The following is a 26,387-nucleotide window of genomic DNA, read 5'->3' on the forward strand; positions in this document are numbered from 1 at the left end:
GATCTTCACAACACAGGTGCAAGCAGGTCTATCTCCCAAAGACTTATAAACCCAGAACCATTTCATACTTTTAAAATGTGTGAACACTAACCATAACCAACCACCTGCTCTAATTATACCAGCCTTCACGGAAGCACATCCAGCAGCGCTCTCCATCAAGCATTCCTCCAGGAAGAGTGCACGCCCTCGTTAAGACTCTCCTCTAAGCAAGTACTCGCCTGGAGCAGTGGACGGGACATGATGCCAACCAGAAGAGCCTGGACCCAATCCCAGCATGGGCCAGGAGCTCTCCTCCTGCCTCAGAGCCACAGGACCACTCACCAAGCCAAGCTGGAGAAACATCTTACAAACTTAGCCATTTCCTGTGGCCAACAAGACTGACTGAAATATAAGAATCCATCATCGGTAGCTCCAAATCTTAAAGCATATACTTTACACCAGTGGTTCTCAAACTTTAGCATGCATCAGAACCATCTGGAAGCCTTGTTAAAACACAGATTTTTGGGTTACATCCTCAGGGTCTCTGGGGTGGAGGCTGAGAACGGGCATTTCTAACAAGTTCCCAGGTGCTGCTTCTATCGCTGGTCCGGGGACCACACTTTGGGAACCACTGGTCTACCCCAAGAGAGGTCAACAGCAGCACTGTCTTATCTTAAGGAGCCACTACCATTATGAATGATTCACTTTCACTTAGCACTCTACCCTCACCCAAAGCAGAGGCACAGAAAAGGTTACAACACAAAACAAACTGCTGATAAATGCATTCTTTTTAAGGCATTAAAAAAAAGAATAAGTGCCTTAGAGTTCATCTCATCTAACTCTCTTACTTAATATACTATTACTAAATTTAGAGAGGTTAGGTGACTTGTTCAAAGGAACAATGAAACACAGATAATCAATGGCAGAACTCAAACTGGAAACCCCAGAAGCAGTATTGAAAATCATAAATATGGAGTCTTAGGAAACCTCCTGACTTTGGCGATTACCGGGGTCACAAGGGTCAAGAGTTTCTGCAATCGGCAAGTTTAGGCTTTTCTTCCTGTCCTCCACGTCGCAGCACTCATTCCATGCCATGGTCATTTCTTAGTAAACCTATGATGGAAGCAGTTCTGGGTTCTCCAAGTTCAACTGTGAGTCTACTGCCTAGAACTCAGAGCTGGTTTTCTCACAGAAATCCCAGGACACGTGTGTAGGGTCCCGGGTGAACTCCTCCCACTAGGCACAATGTGGCCGAACCAGTGATGACAGCACACAGAATCTAACCACCATGAAGCACAGTATTTCCTTGGGGCCAGCCAGGTGGCATAGCGTTAAGTTCACTTGCTCTGCTTTGGTGGCCTGGGGTTCACAGCTTCAGATCCTGGGGCACACCGATGTACCGCTTGTCAAACCATGCTCTGGCGGTGTCCCACATAAAGTAGAGGAAGATGGGCACGGATGTGAGCCCGGGGCCCATCTTCCTCAGCAAACAGAGGAGGATTGGCAACAGATGTTAGCTCAGGGCTAATCTTCCTCACACAAAGAATAGTGTGAATGCCCTCACACAAAAAAAAGAATAGTATTTCCTTAAAATCGCCTTCTGAGTTTCCACTTGGACCTTTGCCCTTCCTGGTCCCTCTTCCTGGAAAACTGCTTCTCCGGTTTTATCATGTTAGGCTCCTTCTGTCACCTAAGTCTTAGCTTGTGTGCTTCCTCCTCAAGAGTCTCTCCTGAGCACCGGATCCAAGCAGATCTCACTTCCACCTCCTGCCAGCTACTCACTACCCCATCACCCTTCTCTAGTTTCTTTATAGCCCCTAGCACTGTCTGAAACATTGTGTTCATCATGTATTTGCTTATTACCACATGACACTAGGGTGGGATCTCCAAGAGGGCAGGACTTTGCCTGTCTCATTCACCACCATAACCCCAACATCTAGAACAGTGTCTGGTGCATAGCAGGTGCTCTATACCTATCTGTTGAATGTTGAATGAACAAATGAATGTACAGAAGAATTAAAGAACCTAAGACACCAGGAGCATCTTCTTCCAATATGGTTCCCAAAGTCAGAACTTGAGACTTTCCCTCCAGTTTCTCTCCCTTTCAATAGTAGGAGTTGGACTCCTTGTGCTTCAACAGGATGTGGAAGGAGAAAATGTACCCTTAGGCTGGCATTTGCAATGACTGGACAGAGAAGACAGGAAGTTCCAGGGATTGTGGGTGGTGCTGAATCACTTCCCATCTCTGGTGCCCTCTCACATAGAAAGGATGCTGGTGAGTCAGTTCTACCTGGATATAGGATTTGGGAGGCAACAAGGTGTGGTGGAATGATGACATGTTTTAGAGTTAAGAGATTTGGGTTCAAACCCTAGGCAAGTCATTTAAATCTCTCTGAGCCTCAGTTTCCTCATCTATAAAATAGGAATGGTGAAAATACCCAAGGCACAGGGTACTTGTTAAAATCAAGGAAGTTAGCATATATGGAAATTCTCTGTAAACAGTAAAAGACTATAACTTGCTATTAAATGATTAATAATAAGACCATGTGACCTCTGGAGGGATCCGAATTGGTGAAATTTCTCAGGGTGTGCAGCTCCACCCAGTCCTGCTCTGCCACCTCTGTTGGTTCTACCTGGTGCCCCAAGACCCCAGGCTGCTGCGTGGAAGCACCCAGCCCAGTGGCAGCAGCCCTGGGGCGCTGGCACTGGCCACTCAGCCCCAGTGGAGCTGCCAGCAGCATCGCTGTCAGTGGCAACAGCCACAGATGGTGCAGCCAGAAGGAAGCCCAGGAGAAGCCGCTGTGGGAAGCCACAGGGGAGCATGGGGAAGCCATCAGTGGGACTGAATCAGGCAAGTGGCGGAAAACAGGCTGAGATCCCTTGACTTCTGGCCAAAATTCTCTGGATAACCCTGAGACCCAGAGATGGGGACTTCAGAGTAGCCAAGGCTCCCTCTTATCAGCAGGACCTGGCTTCTTGATATCCTTGCAGAGGAAGGGGGTCTACACTCCTTCCCTTCTCCCACGTCTCCTTTACCAGCCCTGCATTAACCAGTGGGCTGCATTAGCCAGTTTCCCATTAACCAAATTTTAATGCTGCAGGTAAAGAGGCTCTTGGCCATAAGCTACCCTCATGTTACAGAGTCACCTCCTCTGACCCAGTTACTCCCAAACTGTTTCCATTCTTCCTTAAGTCATAACTTTAATGACAAATCTGCATGCAAAGAGTATCTTCTCATTCCCTTCTACCAAGAGTTCAATTCACTCAGGCAACTGGCTACTAACCACATACAGCTGGGCACAGTCTTCATGCAGCAGTGCATGGCCTCAGAATTCATCTCGACCAGTGCGAACTGCTAAGTTCACTGCCAGAAAAGCAACACAGGGTGGACCATGTTGGGAATAAGGTGAGGGGCTGCACTGGGTCATCTTCAGTAGCTGAGTGATTTTCTGGGTCTGAAATGCTGTATTGATTGGGGTATCTGGATCATGGGCAAGTTCTTAGATTTCTGGCAATGTTAGGATGTGATTGGTGCTGGTCATTGGTTTAATCAAAAAAGCTTCGGGGATGCATCACGCATCAAGAGGCTTAAAGAATGGAAGGATTTCAACAGGTAGAAAGGGTGAGAAAGGGAGTTCTAGGCTGAGGGAAGTGAGTGAGGCAAAGGGTGAAGCGTGTGCCCAGGGCAAAGCCAGGACGTGGGGTGTGGAAGGGATGGAAGCTGGTAGGGTTTGAGGCACCTATGAACTCTCCAAGGTGAATCGTCCCCACCCGCCACCCCTCAGCTCTGGGTTGACAATGCCAGCTGGGGGACATCAGCCTATAAATGATAATGAACGTGTGAGCGTGCCCAGGGAAAGGACCAGGGGAATTCACGTGCTGAGGGTTGCTGGCTTTCAACGGATGAGGAGAGAAAGATGTCAGAGAGGTAGGGGGACCATGGAGCCTTATTCAGCCTGTTCACTCACTGGGCCTATGCCCAGGGCCACCTGTTGCCCTCTGAGGCTGGAGACAGACCTGCCTTGCCCTTTCTTGCTTCCTCTCCCTCTGCCTCCCCTGCCTCCCTGGGTTCTGGGCTGAGGTGGGGAGGAACAGGACTCTGTTACTGCAGGCAAATCTTGGCAGACAGGTCGGGACCTGCTCACAGGGCCACCCAGCTGTCTGGGGCAGGAGCTGGAGGAGAGATGTCCACTAGCGAGAAGCGGGTATGAAGGGCCCCGTGGTCTCTGGTTTCGGGTTGGGCAGGGTTGGCCACGGAGCATCCCACTAAAGAGAGAATGGCCTCCCTCCCAGCTCTGCTCAGGTTCACCTCACCCCTGTCCCACTGGACTTCTCTGCTCGTTCACCCCTCTGAGCTTCTGGAGAGATCCATCACTTTGTCTGGAGTGCCCCCCACAGCTTCATCTTGACATATTCTCATTGCATTTTCAAAACCTGCTTCCAAACTCACCTTTTCCACGAAGTCCCTGACACCTTTCATCAACATCAATCTTTTCCTTCCACATGTTCCCAAAGTACACTCTTCTCACAGCACTTTTCACGTACTAAAATTACCTATGACTCTGTCTCCCCCACTGGACAAAAAAACCCCTCAGATTAGGGTCAGCATCAGGGGTCACAGACTCAAATGCACACAGGGCCAGGCAGGTCATACAAATGGGTAAAGCGGCTTGTCTATGGGACCTGGATGGGAGTTGCCTTGATCTTGGCCGGACAACTGGAGCCTCAGGATCTGTGATGAATCAGAGGAACTGGCTTTGCCTAAGTGTCAGCCGCCCTTGTGGAAAATGATACCGCACGGGAATGTGGGCCAGCATCAGGAGAACTTCAGCTTTGGGGGGAGCAGCCAGGGAGCAGCGTTCTCCTGTGAAATCACCCTGTCTTTGTGAGTCAGTAGCAAATTCAAATTTAAGACACTATGTTGTGGGCCAAATAAAATGCATCTGCAGGCCAGACCAGTTCAAGTGCCAACAGTTTTCTAGGTTTATTTCTGCATTACCAGTGCCTGGCACATCACAGACACTCAATAAATGCTTGTTGATTGAATAGCAAATGAACGAACGAATGAATGAATAGAAAAGAAGGAGCAGATGGGTAGGAGAGGGGAAATGGGATGGACGCCCAAGTGTGGAGATGCCATGTGGTGGGTGGGGCAGCTCAAGGTGACCCCTCTGCCAAGCTGTCAGTGTGAACATCGTGGAGGTCTTGCTTGCTGGCTACGGGGGGATGAAATACCAGGGGCCTGTGAACTCAGAGTCAGCAACCAGCTTCTCAGAAGGCACTATACTGAGAAGTTCTTGCTGCAGCCAAAACAGACACTGAAAACAAGCTGGTGTACACACACTCATGTGAACAAGGCGTGCGAACGCTGGAGGCTCAGCGTGCCACAGATTCCACACTCCCGACGAGGTCCACCCTCTGCTGCGTGTTACAGACATGTGGAGGGAGGGAAGAAGGGACAATTTTGCAATTTGGGGGGTGTAGGAGGAAAAGAAAGAAGTCATCCAGCCAGAACTCTCTATCTCTAGCCAGAAACTCCCTCTGTGCTGCCTTGTTGACCACTCTGAAGCTCTGGGGAGGGCATGAGCGAGCACGGCATGGAACCTCAGCCTCCAGGATCCCTAAGAGGAGGGAGTGGTGTCCAAGCAGCCCGTGTGGAATGCCTGGGGTTGCAAAAGAAAAGTTATTTCAGGTTCAACTGAGTTATAATTTATTTTTTCTAACTGATCATTACTGCTGCCGGCTCTATAAATAACCACCTAGGGAGTCTGCTTTTCTGTTCCCAAATCCTCAAAAAGCATTGCCAGGTTTTCTGTGGTTTCTGGCCTGCCAAGCACACAGCACATTTCTTTTCTGTGCAGCCCTTCAGGGAATCCTTCTGCAGTGCATGCCAAGGAATCTGCTGAGTTCTGCCCAACTCAGTCCTCCTCTTCCTGATCCAATGCCTCTCCTCCAAATAGGCCACCTAGCCCTCCTCCCCTACTCCACGAGAGGCCTCGCTCCCTGCACACAGGTGGTTCCCAGGCCAAGGTCCTGGCTTCTCTGTTACTCTGCCTCAACCCGACTGCAAGCCTCTATGCTCAGAGGACAAGAGTCATTTGTACAGAAATCCAGCTGCAGCATCATTCCAGCCTGAGCCTGCGGAGGAAAAGAGGGTTAGCCTGATCACCAGCAAAATGTCGAAATATCAAGGGTCAATACAGGATGGATGTATTTATGTGAAGGATGGATGTGGTTTATGTGAAATCAACTTAAACCCAGGAAGGATGGCTGTGGTTTATGTGAAATCAACTTAAACCATTTAAAGAAGAATATATTTAAGCATGACTCAGTTTAATCAAGTACAAAAGGAAAAAATACGTTCTCGATGGTGTTCTGAAGGATGTATGTTTAAATCCTTCCTAAATGCATGGGGTTTTCTCTTTAAATTTTATTTATTTATTTATTTATTTTCCCCCCAAAGCCCCAGTAGATAGTTGTATGTCACAGTTGCACATCCTTCTAGTTGCTGTATGTGGGACGTGGCCCCAGCATGGCTGGAGAAGTGGTGCGTCGGTGCGCGCCCGGGATCCGATCCTGGGCCGCCAGCAGCGGAGCGCACGCACTTAACCGCTAAGCCATGGGGCCGGCCTGGGGGTTTTCTCTTTAGATAGAGGAACCAGGAAGGAATCGATATTCAGGAAGACCCACCAATGTGCCACGCACAGTGCTGGGTCCTTCATGCTCACTGTTCTGGTGCATCTTCACAACGTGATGCCCCTGAGGCCGGCATTCATATGCTCATTTTGTAGACGAGGGATCCGAGAAAAGGGACTTGCTCAAAGTCATACAGAAAGAAAGAGGAAAAAGTGAGATTCAAGTCCAAGTTCATCAGACTCCAAAGCTCAGTTTCGTCCGCTGTGATTCCCCATTGCCTCTCTAGCCAGAAGACCGGAGTCTGAAGACATGCTTATTTTTCTATTTTTCAGATTAATTTTTGCAGCTCAGAAAGCAAGGACAACCTGGATGTTTAACCACAGGTCATTGACAGCCATATTTAAACTCTCTGGAAATTAACCTCTCTAACCAGTCAACTGCGAAATCTTAAGTGCCCTTTCTTTTACCCTTTATTAGGAAAATGACGGTAAGGGCTATGGTCATTTACGTTGCTTTAACGGTCAAAATATAAAAGCTTGTGTATGTTTGGATAGTTTCAAAAACAATAATTACTAATATTAACAAAACAATTTAAAAAATGTAAGTTTTCACAATTATTCAACCCTCCAAGGCAGGTTAGGTGACCCCATATATGCTTCCATAGCACTCTGCTCACTCTGTCGGGAGCGCTTGTAACACCACAGAGGAACCGCCTGTTTATTGTCTGTCTCTCCGTTTAGGCCAATGATCCCCAAGGTTTCTGGTAATGTAGCCCAGCAGTAAACATTTGAGTATACCCACATATGTGCATGTTTCTTTATTTATAAATGATACTCGTATTATACCATTCACAAAAACAGAAAGGATGATATATGTATGTGTGCCTACGTACCTATGTATCAATCTATTATCTCATTTCCTTCCTGCCCCACAGTGGCTCATCTCACCTTCCACGGCCTCCAACACAGATGTCTCACTTTGGAGACCACTGCTCTAGGCTATGTGTTCATCATCCTTCATTTATTCATTTTCCCCCATCTCCTATAGCACCTACTACGTGCAGGGACTGTGCTAGGCACTGGGGATATCATGGTGAACAAGAGGATAAGGATCATGTTTTCCATGGAACTTATAATCCAGTGGGTGAAACAATGTCAGATAATGTCAGAGAGTGATAATTGCCACAAAGAAAATAAAGCAAGGTGATGTGATAGAAAGTGATGGAGAATGACTGTGGAGGTGAGAGGGAAAGCCGCATTGGACCAGGACGTCAGTGAAGGTCTCTGTGAGCTGCATGATGAATAAGCTGCTATGCAAAGGTCTTATGGGAAAGTGAGTGTTCCGGGCAGAGAGAATGTTAAGTGCAAAGGTTCTGCGGCAAGAAAGAAGGCCAATGTGGCTGGACTGTAACGAGTTAGTAGCAGGAGGAGCTGGAGAGGTTGAAGCTCAGGCTGGGGAGTCCCTGCCAGAGGTGAATCCTAGCCCCACTACCTACTGACTAGGTGACCTTGGGGACTAGTGCCACATGCTGCCCAAGGTTATACAAGGAGTTATGTAAAGGACTAAAAGAGGAAATATAGGAAACATCAACCTCAGTTAGAAGAATGCCCAGCACACAGTTGCCATCAATAAATGGCAGCTGTTGGTGTCTGTTTACTTGTTTAACATTGGTCTCCCCCATGCCACAGCAGTTCTGTACCAGGTGGGCAGGGCCAGTCTTCTGGATCAGTAGGGGCCTGATCCAGAGCACCTGTCACTGTGGCAGGCCTACTGGAAGAGCTCAGTGAAAACTTGGTGAATGAATGAGTTTAAAAATAGGTAAGGCTACAGAAAAATCAGAGTTCAGCTGAATATAAAAGATAGATTTTTTAACCAATTTTTTTCTAATTATAAAAGTAATGTCATGTATATTCTGGCAGTCTTTAATATTTTAAACAACAATGAGATCATATTCTACATATCACGTAGTACATATTTTCCATTTCACATGTCTGTTATGAGAGGCAGTAGAGCACATGGGTTAAGAATGTGGGCTCTGGAGAGACCACCTGGGTGTGCATCCCACCTCCATCATTGGCTACCTACATCATCTCGCTGAAGATACCTGCCCTCTTCATGGCTCAGTTACTTTGTCTGTAAAACTGCCAAAATAACAGGCCTACATCATAGTAGTATTATGAGGATTAACTGAGTTAATTCATATAAAATTCCTAAGAAATGCTTAGGATGTGGCATCACTGACTTAACCAATCACCTATTGTTAGAGACTTGGCTACTTCTCAGGTTTTATTATAAGCATCACCACTGGGAATATCCTTATAGCTAAACCCTTGCCACACAAACAGGATTATTTCCTTAAGAGAAAGCACTAGAAATGGCATTGCCAAATCAAAGGATATATGGATTTTAAGCCTTTTAACACATATTGCAAAACAGTCCTCGAAAAACAAGTGTGGGCCCATTTCCTCAAATCTTTGACTACACTGAGTACTAACCTTTGAGAAAATCTTTGTCGATTTGTTAGGGGAAAGAATGGCATCTCATCGTTTTAGTTTGCCTTTCTTTAATTACCAGGGATGTCAAACAGTTGTTCATTTGTATTGCTTCTCTTGTGATAGCCTGTTCATGTTTAAAAAGGAAGTCCATTTTAGTAATTAGAGGCAGCAGAATAAGTAAACACCCTACCACTGGGAAGGGTCAGGCAGGGCCAGTGGTCACACATCATGGAATTGGGCATCTCTTTACCTTGTGAAGAGTTGAGCCAGATGAGTTCACGGTCCTCGCTAACACTGGGATTATTTAACTCTTGTTCAGACCTATGAAGGCAGTAAGCAAATCTTATAGAAAAGAAGCCATGCAAATCAATAGCTGGACTCTGAGGACCCTCTGATATCAGTGGCCCCCATGTCTTCCCAAGATGGATTGATGCCTAAATGTCTTTTAGGAGCCTCTGCACAAGGATGCCCGAGTTATATCAGAAAGAAAAGTGTCAACCTGACAGGCTATGACTCTAGTAGATGAGAACACACCACAGTGGGGAATTCCTTAAATCTGCCCCTTGACAAGATGGAAAACGTTTGAGGGCCATAGACCCAATCCTGTTACAACAAACACCTTCCAAGTCAACACAGCACAAAGACATCCACCGTGTGGCTAGTGGCCTGCTGACCTCAAGCCATATTTGTACAACTTTCTTCCTTGCTTTGCACTTGGCTTTGGTACAATAATTTGACACAGAACACCCTCCTTATCCCACTCTCCCACAAGTATTTACACAGCAATTTTCTCCTGAGCTGGACAAAAGCCTGCTAGGACTTGGAGAATTCCACCGTGCTTGTAGTAAGCAGACACCTGGATCCAGATTTGCTAGTTGTCTGCTCTTAGAGAATAAACTGTTCTTGGATTAGAAATGAGTCTGAATGTATCTGATTCCTGTAGCCAGATCTGCAGTGTTTTCAGAGGACCTTCTACATTTTCACTAAGGGAATTTCCCCCCCTAAAATCTCCCCCATTTCGGCTGTCACAGTTGGAGTTTCTTGCTGGGTTTGGTCCCACAGGCCTAACGGCTGTTGGAAACATAATGCTCACATCTCTTAAATTACTACTCTGAGGAAGAAGTCACATGTGGGGTGAGAATCCTGGTGACTTTTCCTGCGGGCACACCTTAAGTACACAAACCTGAAAGCAGCAGAGCAGTAAAACTGGCAGCCAAAATAAAGAAAAAGAAGAACATCTTCCAGGAGGGAGGTGGAATCAGATTGAGGCAAAGCCAAGACTAGGTTCTCGGCAACATGAGTGAAATCCCGAACTAAGAAGGAGGAGAGTGGTGACTGCCAGCCCCTTAGCATACCCCTTCAATGGGGCACGGGGTGGGGAGAGCCACAGGCTCTGCATGTGACCCTCAGTTATGGGCAGACTGGCTAATGACCCCAAACAAAACCCATGCTCCATCCTCAGTCTAGGGACCACACTACAAGTGAATATACAAAGTCACTTTGTAGCTTGCCTGAGCAGCGCACTTTAATCACTCCAAAAGAATTTGTGGAGGCCTGTGAGCAGGCTGCACTGGGCCAAGCACTGGAGTTGATAAGAAAGAAATGCAAGGCTGAGTTGCTTGCTCTAAGGGCTTATGACTGAACTGGGGAGATGATACTCACAATAGCAGCTGACAATTCAGCAAATCAGGACTGAAAAAGAGATGGCAGCAGTGAGTGCCACTAGAGGCCCAAGAGGGCAGCCGGCACACTCAGAAGGCAAGACAGCCTTTATGGGAAAATGGGCTGTGTTGAACCTTGGAGGTAGGGAAAGTTTAAGCAAGTGGATTAGAAGTGAGCTGGCATCTGGGGTAGACCTGGAGTCGGCGCGTGCTGCCTGCACTTCTGGCCCCAGGAGGAAGGTTTGTGTAAGGGAGGCAGAGACGAGGAGAATTTACTAGGGAGGAAGGAGGCCAGATTTCAGCAAGGTCAGAAAGAGAAGTCTGGGCTTTATCCAAAAAGCAGTCGGGAGAAGTTGGAGACTTGCAAACAGCAGATTAACATAATCAAAGGAGAATCAGCTTTTTGTGGGGATACGGAATAGGCTGGGGCTGATGAGAACGCTAGAAAGCTTTTACACAGGCCCGGGCTGGCAGTGACCAGGGTTGGACCATGGTGCTGGAAATGGGAGAGAATGAAAAAGATCTGGAAGATACCACAAAGCACACAGCTAAGGGGCTTGGAGAAGAATTCGGTAAGGGGGCTTACGGATGAGTCCGAGGCAATTCTGAAATTTGCACCGTGGGGGCTGTGAGGTGGAGGTGGGGTTGTAAATGGTCAAGAAACACGCTGGAGCCGAGGCGGGAAGGAGTGATGAGGTCAGATTTCGATAGTTAGGGCAGTTTTACAAAAAGAACTTAAGAGGCCAAAACATTCAAAAGGCAGGCATCGAGCAGAAGCAGGAGGCCGCAGAGGACGCTTTGTCATTTCTGTTAAAGGGAATTACAAACATGGTGGAAGTTTTATCCAGCCTCAGTGAAACAGCGTCTATCCACACAAACACCCACAGTGCGGGTTCTGCGCGCCCTTCTGCCTCTCCCGCTCCTGACTCCTCTAACAGTGTGTTGGACCGTAGGTTGAGATCAGCCACAGAGAACAGGAACACTCAGAAATCCAGATTTCTAATCCTCTCTTCTGCTGAAGTAGGACTTCATTGTTTTCACACTTATGCACATGCTTACAGCTCACTGTGTTAAGTAATGAGTCATTTCTTTCTTTCCCCTTCCCCTCTCTCCTCCCTCAGTCCCTCCCACCAGCACCACCACCTCCTCCTGCTCCACCCCCAAACCACTGCTAACATCCTGGCATGCATTTTTCTCCATCACGTTACTGTGTGACCCTCCACATTTTCCATTCCCTCCGAGCTGGTCTCCTACTTCTTCAGAAATGCTGGGAGTCTAGGAAATGAACTACAGGTTCAACAGGACAGAGGAACACAGACTGCAACAAAGAGAGGCAGCTAGTTGTGAAAGGAGCATTGAAGGCAAGTCAGGAGACTTGGGTTTTGGAGTCAAGCAAGGGAACCAGATAAAAATCCTTCAAGACAAGGGGTCTCATGATTACCCAGCTTTGCTGACGTAGAGACAAGTTTTCTCGCTCCACAGACACAGACGGAAGATAAGCAGGTCTCTTTCAGAGAGGTGACCCCAAGCCCAGCACTCAGTGCTGCGGTGACTCTGAATGACAGTGGGAGGGAAGGAAACAATGAATGCAAAAAAAAGCAATGCTTAAGGCGGAATGGCCACAAACAGTCTGAAATGCACACCTCCTCCAGTTCCTGGAAAACAAAGATGAGTCAAACAGAAGCTTGATTTCACAGGCGTTCCTCCTCCGCCTGTCACACACATTCCCAGACACAGGATCACCCGTCCCCATGTCACCCAGCATCTATAGCTTCCAGCCACCTCCTCCTTGTGAGGTAAGCTGAAGGGTCAGATTGGCTTCAGCTGGAGAGCTGAAAGCAGACTGGGCCACGTGGGGATGATTCCAGTGACCTCAGGGCAGGCGACGTAGCAGAAAAAGTAGAGAAGGCCAGTATGACGCGGCTCTGAAGAAGGAGCCAACGATCACTGGATCTGGACAGCCTGGAGTCTGCCATTATTTCTAGTTTCCTAGACAACCCTGCTTAAACCAGGTGAAAATCTGAACTCCATCTCAAAGAACAATGCCAGGTCCCGGGAATGGAACAAAAGAGAAAGGCAAAGGGGTGATGGCATGTGCTGCTTCAGGAAATGAGGACAAACAGACGGATGGAGGTCTTCCTAAATGGAAGCTGGAATCCCATTAGGCTTTTAGTAATTTTGCATTTGCGGCCAAGAGAATGATTCTAATTCCGTTCACTGATAGGGGTGTGGGTTACACACGTGCATGAATCTGTCAAAACTGATCTGTGCATTTCACTGCATATAAGTTAGACCCCAGTAATTCTGGCTCTGCCAATTAATTGAAGGTGTGACCTTGGACGAGTCATTTAATCTTTTGTAGTCCAAGGCTCCCTATCTTTCAAGATGAAACTAAGAAGCCAGCCTCTAAGTGTCTACTTGGCTCTAAAATTTACAATTGTAAGAGCTGACTGTGGCAGGAAATGGGCAGCACATCCAGATTAAGAAGGGCCATGATCTTTGATAGAGGCTAGGAAGAATTTCTCAGTGGGAACAGCCACACAGAAAATTACCCCCAAACCATCCATCCTGGAACCAAATTTGGAGAGAGGTGAAGATACCATTCCCCACATCAAAAGAAGTGGCCAACAATCACTCGCTTTGCAGTGTCACCTGCCCCCACAGCTTCTCTAAGCTCCTCCACTAGAGATCCCCCAGTGGCCTCCAGACTGGGGCATACAGTTTTCTTCTCTTCCTTCCAAACTCCCTGTGGGTTTGTGGCACCCTGGGTAGGCAGCAGGAGCAGGGTACTTCCTGGAGGGGAGGAGAGGGGAGAAATGGCTCACACTTGGGTGCATGCAGCATGCACAGAGCTGGATGGTTGCAAAGACTTAGAGGATACGAGACTCAGTCAGTCATTGCCCCCCTCCCACTTCTTGTGGATACGAAAACAAAGATCTAGAAAAGTGGTGTGACTTCTTACTGTTTCTCTCTGCCTCACTGCTTCTCTTCTCAGAGGGGCTTTGAGACATGGGGAGAACCACTGGATATACAGAGTGGAGCAACTTCTTCTGTCAGGATGGAAAGGGAGTCACAGGCAATGTCTTGATAGCAGCTACCCAGTGACACAGCTGACTGGTACCTGGCCCACGGAAAAACTCTGGATAAGAAAGACTATCAAAGGAGCATCAGACCCAGATGGCAAATTGCTTTAGCAGCTAAAAGAGGCGTAAAGACAGAGCAACTCACTCTAATCCAAGGGGTTTATGCTGCAGCACTGGCCGCCTTCTGATGATCACCCTTGACCTAGCCCATTCATCAGTATTTTGATAAGCAGATTCTCTTCACAAAGCTACTTAATCTGGGTTCCCAGAGAAGTCTTGCAGAGATTAATGAGAGCACTGTGCTTCCTGCCAGTTTTTGAGGCAGAAACAGTTAAATAGTGAAAGGGAAGGGAACTGTCATAAGGTGCACAAACTTTCCCATCACTGGACTTGCCCCCACTAGGGGTTAACTCAAGCATCTTTTCAATTTAGATACTGGGATCCATTTTTTTAATCCACTCTCTCCTTGGTACCCAGGGAAATTAAAACCCTGGCTCATATCCTCCTTGATGCCAGCTTTTAGTCAGAACTATAACAGCATCTGGGGCTAAATGAAGATTAGGGGCAAAGAGGAGAGGAATTACGGGGACAGAGAGGAGACTGGGCACTACCAAGGGGCACCACCAGTGAGGCAGACCCACCTTGCAGCACTCCTGTCAAAAGCCCTCTGCCTACAACCCCTCAGGCAGCGGTGGTAGCAGGAGCTGTGCTGGAACCCCAAATCCTGAGGCCTCACAGAGTGCAGCCAGCACCTGACAGCTGGCCCCTGCCCTCAGAGGATGCTCTGGGGAGTTGTCATATCCCAACTGTCTCCTCCAATTGTCTTTAAACAAGGGCAATTCTGGGTGCTATGGCCCCTGTTGATGTGATTTCGGGAAATTGTCTGGATTGTACTTTGTAGAGATGGGAATTATTTTAAAGCAAAGTAAGAAATGACCAGGGAACTCTAGGTTTGGAGTCAGTTTGTGAATTGTTAGGTAGGAGTAAAATCAGGTTTAACTAGTTGGCAGGACATTACATTTGCTATGTTATAAGAAAAAGTCTTCAAGACTAGAATTTAGAGCTACGGCAAGAAGGAGGAGGGGCAGCAGGAGCTTTCACTGGGGCTAGTTCCAAGGTTAGCACCACTCGTCCGCTGCAGGTAGCTTCAGGACTGGGCAAAAAACAAAACACAACACGAAGCTTTGAGCTCACAAACGGGCCCAAAGGAGTTGACAGTTCAACTAACACGGCTTTTATGGTAGGAAAGAGCATCAAAATCTGAGCCCCTTTGTGCCTTTCCTCCCCCTACTGTCACCGCAGCTGGTGTCTCATCCTGCTGTCCATGAACAAACGGAGAGAGGGATAACTATCCAGCTGAGTCGAAGTTCACCACCCGGAGTGGATCCAAGGCCGACTTTCTAGGAATCTTCAGTCTCGATTACACGGGCAGTTCTCAAAGTGTGGGATGCAGATGCCTCGGTCTGCGGGCTGTGGACTGGGAGGGAGGGGGTTGGACATGTCTGTAGGATGGGGGCCAGGCCCTAGCTTCTCTGCCCAGGCCACAGCTCCTCAGAAGCTGGTTCTTCCCCCAAGCCCCTGGAAATGGGGATCGTGGTGAAAACCGCTGCTACCACTGTGTCAGCAACAGTAGGAGCAGAAGACCCTCCCCTCTTCAGCCAGAACTGGAAGCCAAAGAGGCCAGGCCGACCTGCAGCTCAGGGTCAACCCCAGGCTGGCTGCTGCCTGGCCTGCCTCCCGGCCTCTACATGTAGGGCAAACTGCTCTCGACAGCAGGCTGCTTGCCAAGGAGTCACGGTGAACCTGGCTGCTCCCTATGGGATGTGCTGTGGCTGGACCAAGAACCAGCCTGCCTTGCCTGGAGTAGAAGGTCAAGTAGGCTCAACAAGGTAACCCCTGTCCCCTACCTCTTCCTTTCTTTCCTCCTCCCCTCTACCCTCTCTTCTCCAAATCAGCCTTCTCTTGGATGGGTGTCTCTGTGACCTTGGCTGACCTCTGGTGTGCCGGGTATTTTTCCAAGGATCACAGCTGGCCCATCAGGCACTCAGAGGAGCATGAGGCTGGTCTCCTCTGGTCTCTTTCCTCCACAAACCACGCCCATACAGTCAGCAGCACCAGAGCACAGAGGCCCTGATGTGCTAAAGGTCGTTCACAGATCATTCAAAGAGCTGGACAAGACTCTACGTGTCCCGACGCACCACACGTGTCCTGCCTTACACCCAGGCTCGGTCTCAAGAGTGCTCAACGTCAGGATAGTCATGACAGAAAGAGCACCCCTGAGTATGTGAGACACAACAGGCAAAACCGCCATCTTCCGAGTTTACAAAACATACTACTCTATCATCCCCAGGCTCCTCACGCCACCATGATGGAGAGCCAGGGCAGGTCTTTCCAATCGGTCAGTCTTTAAATGGCTACTGAGAACTTCCTCTCTCCGGGTGGCGCGCTCAGCAGGCTCCAGGGAGAGCCCTGCTCTGCACCAGGCATTCCTGGACCAGGTGCCTGCCCAGCGTCCTAGGGCACAATCTTCGGGGAGCGGCACAAGGTAGGACGAATGGGCCCACCTTATCTCGGCCCCAGTTTCTCCCAAGCCATTATCTGCCTAGAGCAAGCTTTTTCTGTAAAGTGCCAGATAGGAAATTTTAGGCTTTGCAGGGTCACATGCAATCTCTGTTGCGTATTCTGTTCTTCTCTGATTATTTGTACAACCCTTTGAAAATGTAAGAACCATTCTTAGCTTTAGAGGCTGGTCAAAAACAGGTAGCAGGTGGATTTGGCTCACAGGCTGGCTGCAGTCTGCAGACCCCTGGCCTACAGGAAGAAGCTGCAATGATTGTTATCGGCCCCCACCAAGCAGCCCTCGCCACCTTCCCTCCCTGCTTGATTCCTCCAGACTCCCCCACACACTGAAGGACTGCCCCTGACACTGCTCCAGCTGCACCCGGCACCCATGCTCAGGCCCCAGGATGGCTCCCTATAGCACACATTTCATTGAGAAAGCACGTCGTGTGGGTCGTGAGCTATTCTGTCTCCCTTGTGCTTAACCTTGAGATGTGCAAGGCCCAGCCAGCCCCACCCCAAACCTTGAGGTCTTACCTGACCACACAGCCTTGTCCACCTGTCTCCCTGCCATGGGCGCCAACTGGGGAGCGACACCCCACGGGTTCCTCCTACTCTGCCTCCTGTGCAGTAGGGGGCAGGCGGACAAGGGCACAGCAGACCCATCAGGTCCACCTCGAAGTATAGCCAGGACCCATTCACTTCCCACTCCTCCACTGCTGCCACCCAGACCATGCCACCTCTCGCTGGACCACTGCCACAGCCTCCTATCTGGGCCCCTGTTTCCATCGTGGCCCTTCTCCCTCTCCCTTGCTCAAAGCCCCCAGAGGCTTCCCATCTCACTCAGAGTAAACCAGTGTCTCTGAATAGGGAAAACAAACCTGTCATCAAGGTCCTTCCACGGGTCCACTAAGTCCCCCAGGTCTGCATTGGCCACCTGCTTGGCCTCACCTCCCACCACCTTCTGCTGGCTAATGCTAACTCTGGCCACACTGGCCTTCTTCCTCACCCAGCCTTCTTTCTCTTCTTAGCACTGATCACCACCAACAGTTTATGTAATTTGTCATTCTGTCTTGTATAAGTCTTGTGTTTTGTTTTCCTCTCTAGAATATAAGCTCCAACAGATAAAGGCTTAACTTCTTGAATGTTGTACCCCAGCACAGTGCCCAGCGCAGAGCAGATGCTCCACACACACAAATATCTGTAGCACGCACGGGGACAGGCTCCCTGCTGACGGGGGAGACGCCACGTATCGATTTGCACTTGGAAACCTTCATGGAAACAAACATCTTGCTCTTAAGCCCCTCGGTAGCCAGATGAACTAACAAAACACCAAAACAGATACACTCCTGGAGCCAGCTTCTCAAATTGTTTATACTCAATCCTAAAGCAGCAACAACCAACTCCGATTCCAGCGGATCTAACCCACTAGCCACGGGGAAAAACTATTGCTTTACAGTTTAGAACACACGTGCATACGGCTCTCTAGCGCTCACAACCACCTGCAGGAACAGCGGGAGGAGGGGGATGCCTACGCTTTGACGGTCCATCTGGTTTCAAATCCCAGCGCTGCTTTTATAGGTGGCCTGATTCTGGACATGGTACCAAGCGCAATAGGCCTCAGCCTTCTCAGCTGTTAAATGGAAATACTAATACTTATTTTATAAGGTTGTTGTAAAGCTTAAGTGAATAATAAAAACATAATAGCTCTCAGCATAATGATGATGCACAATAATTACTCAATAAACAATAATTCCTCACCTTTTTTAAATGGGGAAGCTAAAATTCAGAATGTCAAATGACTTGCCTGAGGTCAGAGGGCTTTCTCCACAGCAAAGATGAGATTCAAACCAATGGCTTTTGTCAGTGCATGTTTTTCCTAGCATCTAGCCCCACTCCTGTTCATGCCCCACACGTTGCGCTGCTTATGTCCGTAGAATAAAAGCCAAGTATGGCCTCTTCCATCGACCTGCTTGTTGCGGACTTTGGGACAGGGCCTTCTGGACTAATCAGTAAGATGACACTCTTAAGGGGGTCACCCCATGACCTTGGGAAATCTGAGAGTCACAAACAAGGGATCTAAAAGCTAAGAGAATTCACCTGCCCTGGTTGCTAATTGTCCCGAAGATATGCAGATGAAGGTGACTACCTTGCTTTCACCCAGAGAGAAACAGAAACCTTCTTCAGCTTGAGGAGAGCTAACCATGGAGGCCAAAACCACACCCACCGGGCCCACAGCAGAACCTGATGCAGCCACACCTGAGATGTGACACCAAAGTACAAAAGCCACATTCAACCCGAAAGCATCTACAGAAGGGACTGTTCTTTCCATACACAAGTATTTTTCTTTATGGAGCTCATGTATTCAATAATACTATCTATAAAGTAAATTTCTGTACAGTGGAAGTGCTTCTTCCATTAGCTTTCATCATGAAGTTGAAAACCTGTTCCTCCTGGAGAAAAAAAAATTGGCCTCAGACATTATGAAAATGTGAATTATTAAGGAACAAACTTTTTAGGTAACACATGTAAAGGACAAACAATGAGGAGATAGCCTAAACAACATTTAAAGAGATTTGAAAAGAAGCAGTACATGAGTGTGCGTGGCTGCAAGAGGAGAAAGCTTCTCGCAGCATATGAGTCCTGAGTCAAGGACCTGTGGTGGTTGACGTCCCAAACTCAGCGTCCCTGCTACTCCAAGAAGGGAGGGTGCTGCCGTCCTGACAACCATGCCCACCCCACTATCCTTACCTGGCTGACTCCTCCTCATGCCTCAGACTTTAGCCAAGTGTCCCTTCTTCAAAGAAGCCTCCCCACCCTAGGTTGAGTCATTCATTCATTCATTCAGTGACTCATTCAGTCAACAAATGATTATCCTCCTATGGGTCAGAGTCTCCTTATTACTCTCTATTTTCAGCTTTATAATTAAATAATTACATGCACAATACTCTGTTTTATTTTCTGTCTCCCTCACTGGACCGTCAGTTCCATAAGGAGAGGCACTGTCTCATTTGTCACTTCATCCCCAGCACCTGACAGAGCGCCTGGAACAAATATTTGTTGAATGAATGTATAAATGAACAAATCAAAGCATTCAAATGCTCCACTCATATACCCAAATTCCAAAATGCATCCTGCTATCTACCTTACACAGCTATAAATTGATGTCACAATCAATAGGACTTTTAACTTTAATAAAGAAGATTTATTAATTTATTTATACATTTATTAACAAAGGAAAACAATAACATGTAAAGCAGTAGAGAAAAAGTCACTTTCCCCTGAGGGGCAGCCTCATGGTATAGACTAGAGGACAGACCTGCACGTGTTATCCTGTGATCAGCAGTGGTTAAGGGGAAGGTGGATGGAGCCATACTGTCCAGGTTAGAGTCTTGAACCCACCACTGACTACTGTGTGACTCTGGGCAAGCTACTTAACCTCTCTGTCCTCCAGTTTCCAAATCTGTAAATTGAGAATAATAGGAATGTTAACGTCAGCTGCTTGCATTAATAATTAAATGAGCTAATACATGTGAACTGCTTAGAACAGTGCCTTACACATGCTAGTACTCACTACGTGTTATTTTTATTTTCTGCAAGAATGAGAACAAAGATAGATTAAAACCAAGGAGTTCAATATGGTTTCACTAAGTCACAACCCACTCAGACCAAATCTCCAAGATTTTCTATTATTGAAATTAAGTAACGCAAGGGCAAGTGAATGGTTCATCTACCTCAAATTTCCAGCCTCAGCTGCTGCCTTAGTCAACTTGGGCTGTGTTGGGGAAGAGGGAGAATCCCGCCCACCCCACCCTCCACTTTCCCTTAAGGTTCTTATGGCTGGCCAAATAATTAAAAAGGCAGGTTAGCAGGAGAAAATCAAACAAAGTTTAATAACATGTATACACGAGAGAGACCGGGAAAAACGGGATAACACAACAAAATGGCAGAGGTTCTCATCTTAAATAGCATATTCAGGTAGACAAAGGAGGATCTTGGGGGTGGGGGAAGTCAGCTATAGGAGATTACCAGAAAAGCACAGTAAACAAGAGATTAATATGCAGATTTAAGTCCTTGCCTTCCACACTGATAAGAGTTTCTAGAGATAAGGTCATCCCCCCTTCTTCCTGGTACAGAGAGGGAGATACTTTACAAATGGAGATTTCTCTTATAAATGTAAATGTCTCTTACAAAGGATAACTTCTACTTTTACTTGGTTTTCAGAGCTTTGAAAAGAATGGGCTTAGCAAGGACCCTCCCAGTCTATCCATACCCAGAGTTATCTATGGTGACTGCCTGTCCTGGGGACAGGCCTTCTATCTTAGATTTTTCTAGGCAGTTAGTGAGAGGGGGGAGGGGGTCAAAGTTTTTTTTAGAGAAAATAATCAAGGTAAAGAGACATATTTTGAGGTAGCCAATTCTGATCCTCCACAGCTGCCATAACAAAATACCACAGACTGGGTGGCTTATACAACAGACCTTTATTTTCTCAAAGTTCTGGAGGCTGGAAGTCCAAGATCAGGGTGCTGGTAGGGTTGGTTTCTCCTGAGTCCCCTCATTTGGTGGAAGGCACATGGAGGGGACATTCCCCCTTTCTCTCCCTTGAGAAGGCCCAGGCAAAGCTCACAGTGGGGACTCCTGTACTCTCCTCTCTCCTTGGCTTGCAGGCAGCCACCTTCTCTATGTGTCCTCACATGGCCTTTCTTCTGTGCACTGCACCCCTGCTGTCACCTCCTCTTCTTATAAAGACACCAGTCCTACTGGATTAGGGCCCCACCTCTATGACCTCACTTAACTCGAAATAGCTCTTTCAAGGCCCTATCTCCAAATACAGTCACACTGGGTCAGGGCTTCAACATATGAATGGAGGGCGGGGAGAGACACAATTTGGTCCATATAGTTGCTTTACCTACGAAATGGTGATAATGCCTTACCCACCTGAAATTAAGAGCTGGACCAAATGACCCCTTGTCAAGGTTCTTCCAGGCCTAGAATCTAAGATCTGATTTTGTACACCCCACAGCGCCCAGCACAAAGACAAGCAAGCCTCCACAGCTTAGAAAGTGCTCACTGGATTAGTTTATAACGAACACTATTTAAGGCTGAGAAAACTAGGCACATTCCCAAGCATACACATCTTATTGTCTAGTATATATGAACTCATTCCCAGGAGAATAAAATGCAGGAGTGAGGAGGAGCTGCCTGATGACACTGGAATCAACTGTGCACAGTCCTCTCTGAGATCTCCACACGAGAAGTGCACAATGGAAAAGATGATGCAGAACCTTCTCAATAATGAATCAGATGATGAGTACACTCGCACAGAGGCCAGGATGAGGCTGATCTGCTGAAATAACCAGCGAGTGGGATGATTTCACTCTCTCGGTGAAACACTGTTCCGGAATATGTGCATTATTTGACAACTAAATCAATAAAATAATATTCTTATCAATGACTTCATAGAAAGCCTTCCATGAGTCGACAGGAGGAGCTACTGGTCACAGACAGGAGAGGGTACTGCAAGAAGCCCAAGATCCTCAACTGCTAATAAGACAAAACTCTGGCAAATTGATGAGCCCAGACTGTCAACAAGCAAATCCATATATAGTGAGTAATTTTTTAAAGAAAACTTTTATATTACATTTATTAGGTTCTTTCATAAAGATCAACTTTACTGAGGTATAACTTATATAATAATAAACTGCATACATTTCAAGTGAACGGCTGGATCTTTTTTGGCAAATGTATACAGCCAGGTAACCATTACCCCCAATCAAGATATAGAAATTTCCATAATCCCAGAAAGTTCCCTTGTACCTCTTCTTGGTGAACTCCTAGTCCTACCTCTCCCCACCCCACTCCAAGGCAACCACTGTTCCAATTTTTCCTCCCATAGATTAGTTTTGACTATTCTAGGATTTCATATAAGTGGAATTATACAATATACACTCTTTTATAACTGGCTTTTTTCAGCATAATACTTAGAAAACTCATGCCTGTCACTGCACGTATAACAGTTTGATCCTTGTTATTACTGAATTGTATTCCAGGATATGAATGTACTTACTGCACGTTGCTCCTACATCCCCTACGTGATGGGTATTTGGGTTTGCACTACTTTCAGTTTTGGACTATTATGAATAAAGCTGTTGTGAACATCCATATATCAGTCCTTCTGCCAACATAAACGTACATTTCTCTTGGGTAAACACCTAGGAGTAAAACTGCTGGGTCATATGCTATATATGTTCAACTTTATATGAAAATGCCAAACTTACCCGAAGTAATAGAAATCATCAATAGGTTCACTCTTAAAGTACTCATTAGGCAGATTTTAAAAATAAAAGAGGAAACCAGAGTAGGGAAGGACATGAAGTGTGTCCAAAAGCACGTCGGGGCTGCTCTGCTGGAGGAGCTGGCAGGCTCCCCAGCTCATTGTCCTCTCAGGACAGCTCCAGCTGGCCACCTCCCCTGTGCCCACCTCAACCACAGGAAACGGATGCCTCTGTCCACCTTTGGTGGACATGTGTCCCCGTCACTGGTCCTCTCCCTGCTCTGGCTGTCAGGGGCAGTGCTGACCAGCCTGTCACCAGAAGCCTCTTCTAGAAGAGTCAGGACTTGGAGGGACATCAGAGCCAGGGCACATGTACCCAGCCTGCCCAGGAAGTCTTACCAGGCTCCACTGCTGTGGAAGCAGCAGGCCATGGAGTCCCCTTATTTGGTGGAAGGCACATGGAGGGGACATTCCCCTTTTCTCCCCCTTGAGAAGGACCAGGCAAAGCTCACAGTGGGGACTCCCACACTCCCTTCTACCTGATGGGGACCGGTGTGGGCCACCTGTCAGCCAGGCCTGCCATCAGAACATGGGGGATCCTAGCATCCCCTGTCCTCAGCTAAGGCCAGGAAATATCTCATTTAATGTCATGTTACATAAATACTATCAAAACTACAAAAACTTCTATATTTACAAGCACATACCTACATTATTTCACAGGTGTTCATTCTTTTATACAAGATAACTTCCCAAGACACTAAATTGGAATTTGATAAATTTTGATTTTCCGTATTCTCATTGACTTAGATTTTTCACACAGGCTTTCTCTTGTTTTCTGAGAGATAATCAACTCCCCTTAAAATCCTTCCAGAACTCCCCATCACCTTCAGAAAGGAAGAAGGAAGGAGAAAATGACAAAGAGAAGGAGGGGGATTATAACTCCTCAAAGGCAGGGAATCTCAGAGCTTTGAAACTTTAAAAGAAGTTTGAAGTCAAGATACAGAGATATGAAAGAGCTCACACTGCACCTGAGGGAAACCAGGGACCCTCGGGCGTGAAGAAGCTTCTCAGAGCTCCCACGCCCCCTGCCCCCAGGCCTCCGATTGGCCTCAGTGGGGGTCAGGAACCTCCTTCCCATGCTCCCTTCCCCTCCACCCCGTCCCCAACTCTGCTCCAGAAAAGGCTGTCACAAGATGACCCCAGAAGGCACCATCTGCCGCCCCCGAGCTTGTGACAACTCTCCTGTAGAGCAGACTTCCCTTGGCTTCACTGAAAGCATTCTTTCTTGCCTTAGAAAATGATTAAAAACATAGTTAAGGTGCCTTAAAGTTCCCTTATCACTGAAATGAGCAGATCACAGAAGTGCCTATTTGCACGTTTTATTCTTATTCCCTGGGTTTTTAAAGGGGAGCCAAGAGAGGGAAGAGGGAACACATTTACCTGCTGGGGCTTCGTTTGGGATGTTCGTCTGGAAGGCAAAATAAAGGCCTGAAGATTGCCCACTGATTTCCTCTCACTTGGAGAATTCTGTCTGACTTAGGCTTGGCTGGCAGCACATAAATCGCTAGAGAAAAAGTCCTTCTCTTCCTCGGCCTGCTATAGTTCCCCCAGGGCCTCAGAGACCTTTTCTAGGAGCGGGACTGCCACGCTCCGTGATACAGACTCGAGATGAGGCTTTTCCGCCCAGGCAGCCCCCAAATGCTTTCCTGCTCCTGCAGAAGCCAGAACAAGACTCACCATCGCTACCCTCGCCACAGCCTTTCCGTGTCAGGGTCTGGGCAGGGGGCGATGGGGACTGGATTCTAGAAGACTTGGAGAGATTCCATGCGAGAAACACTCAGGAAGCCTTCCATAGGATCATCTAGGAAAACAGCTGGAAGGAACTGCCGCGGTCATGTAGTCCAGCTGCTGATTTTACAGCTGAAAACTCAGAGCATCCGAGGGGTTCAGTCAGCAGTTCCCAAAATGCCAGTCCTATGCCTCCCCAGCTGCCTTTTCCTCTCCCAGTCTTTCCACCTCAGGAAAAGGGCCTCCCTCCACCTGGCTGCTCAAACACGAATTTGGGAACCATCTTGGTGCAGCCAGGTCCTGTTTACCACCAGATCAGCCCTCCGCCCTCCCCTCTCTGCTCTCTGCCCAGGGGCTGACCTGGAAGGACCACATCAGTGGGCAATCTCTGCCTGTGGTTCGCAGCTAATGGGGCAGTGAATTCATTCCCTGCTCCCTGCCTGCAAGGGAGAGAGCTGCAATGCTGGCCTGGCTTTGACATTCCACTGAAGGTCGCTGCTCCCTTCAAGGCAGCCCTCTCCTTCAGGGTTCCAGTAACTTCTCCCTCCCCTTAGCCCTGCAGGCCTCCTCTTAACAGCTCCACTGCTCTCAGCTCCAGCCCCACCCCTGTGGTTCCCCGACAGCTGCCTAGACTGGGATAAGCACTGACTCCTGCTCCTGCCCCCTGCTCATCCCGTCTACCCTGTCCTGGCCCGGCCTCTCCCGCCTGAGCGGCTGCAAAGGCCTCCTGACTAGGCTCCTGCCTTTCCTTCTGGCCCCTCTTCATCCGCTCTCCCAGCAGCATACCCAGTTATCCCATGAAATGTAAATCAAATCACGTCACGCCCCTGCTTAAAACCTCCCAGTGGTTTCCACTGCACTCCCAGTAAAATCAAAGCTTCTCACCCAGCTTCTGAGAGGGCACCAGACACTGCGGCTCGCTCTCGGTAGCCTACTCCTCGAGCCCTGAGCCAGCCCAGCAGCCACATGCCGCCTCTCCCTTCCTCATGCCCAGCCGTGCGGCCATGTGCTGGTCCCTCCGCCTGGCATTTGCCGCCCCCCACATGCTGTCTCCTCAGCTCTTTTCTTTCATGAAATGATTCTAAGAGTAAATGATAGTTGTCAAAATTTTTAAGTGGCAACCCTACGCAGTTTTCCAAAATATTTTTGAAATTTGATGAGTCTATGATATCCTGGACTCCTAGACATTAAGCAATGTTTCAAGGGTCACAGTGTTGGCCCTAGACAGGAGAAATGAGTGACAGAGAAGAGGTGGACTCTGCAATCAGACTCAGGGCCTGGGTTCAAGTCCCTGGCCTGTTGCTTGGTAGCTGTAAAACTCTGAGCAAGTCACTTAAACCCTTTGTGCCTCAGTTTCCTTATCTGGAAAATAAGAATAATAAAAGGATCTACTTCAGAGGATTTTTGTGAGAATTAAATGAATTAATACTTGAGAAGTTTGTAGAACAGTGCCTGGCATATATATAATGCTCAACAAATGTTAGTGCTATTATCATTATTTTATTATTATTATCATTACTATTGAACCCAGGTCTTCTAAGTCCCCAACCAGGACTCTTTTCTCTTCAAAATGTTGTCTTCCAACATTATCTCTTTAAATGTTATCTGACCACCTCTAAATGTCTGGCCAAAATTCAGCACTTAGAAAACTATCCTACACTAGCCAACTGGGTTTTCTGGGTGGCTAAGTACCAACTCTGACAACATGTGTTTCTAAAATATGTTATGTTCTTTCCTCTTTCTTAACCAATTTGGATGCGATGAGTATCGTCGTGGAAAGGCACAGTGCTGTGGACCCCAGAAACACCACCTGGAAAGCTCCGCAGGTCTGAGGCTCTGCAAGACCTGGGCTGGAGCCTCTGCTCTGTCCTCCCAGGACTGAGCACCCCTGACCTTCACTCTCCTTAGCTGC

At 47.7% G+C, this 26,387-nt stretch overlaps 1 protein-coding gene across 2 annotated transcripts in view; it reads right to left on the reverse strand.

The window, feature by feature from the left end:
• The window catches only part of HIVEP3 (HIVEP zinc finger 3), a 503,450-nt gene that overhangs the window by 335,814 nt on the left and 141,249 nt on the right, over nt 1-26,387 (reverse strand). The gene's annotated exons all lie outside the window — the stretch shown is intronic.

Source organism: Diceros bicornis, chromosome 13 (assembly GCF_020826845.1).
Source record: "Diceros bicornis minor isolate mBicDic1 chromosome 13, mDicBic1.mat.cur, whole genome shotgun sequence".
Classification (NCBI taxonomy): Eukaryota; Metazoa; Chordata; class Mammalia; order Perissodactyla; family Rhinocerotidae; genus Diceros; species Diceros bicornis.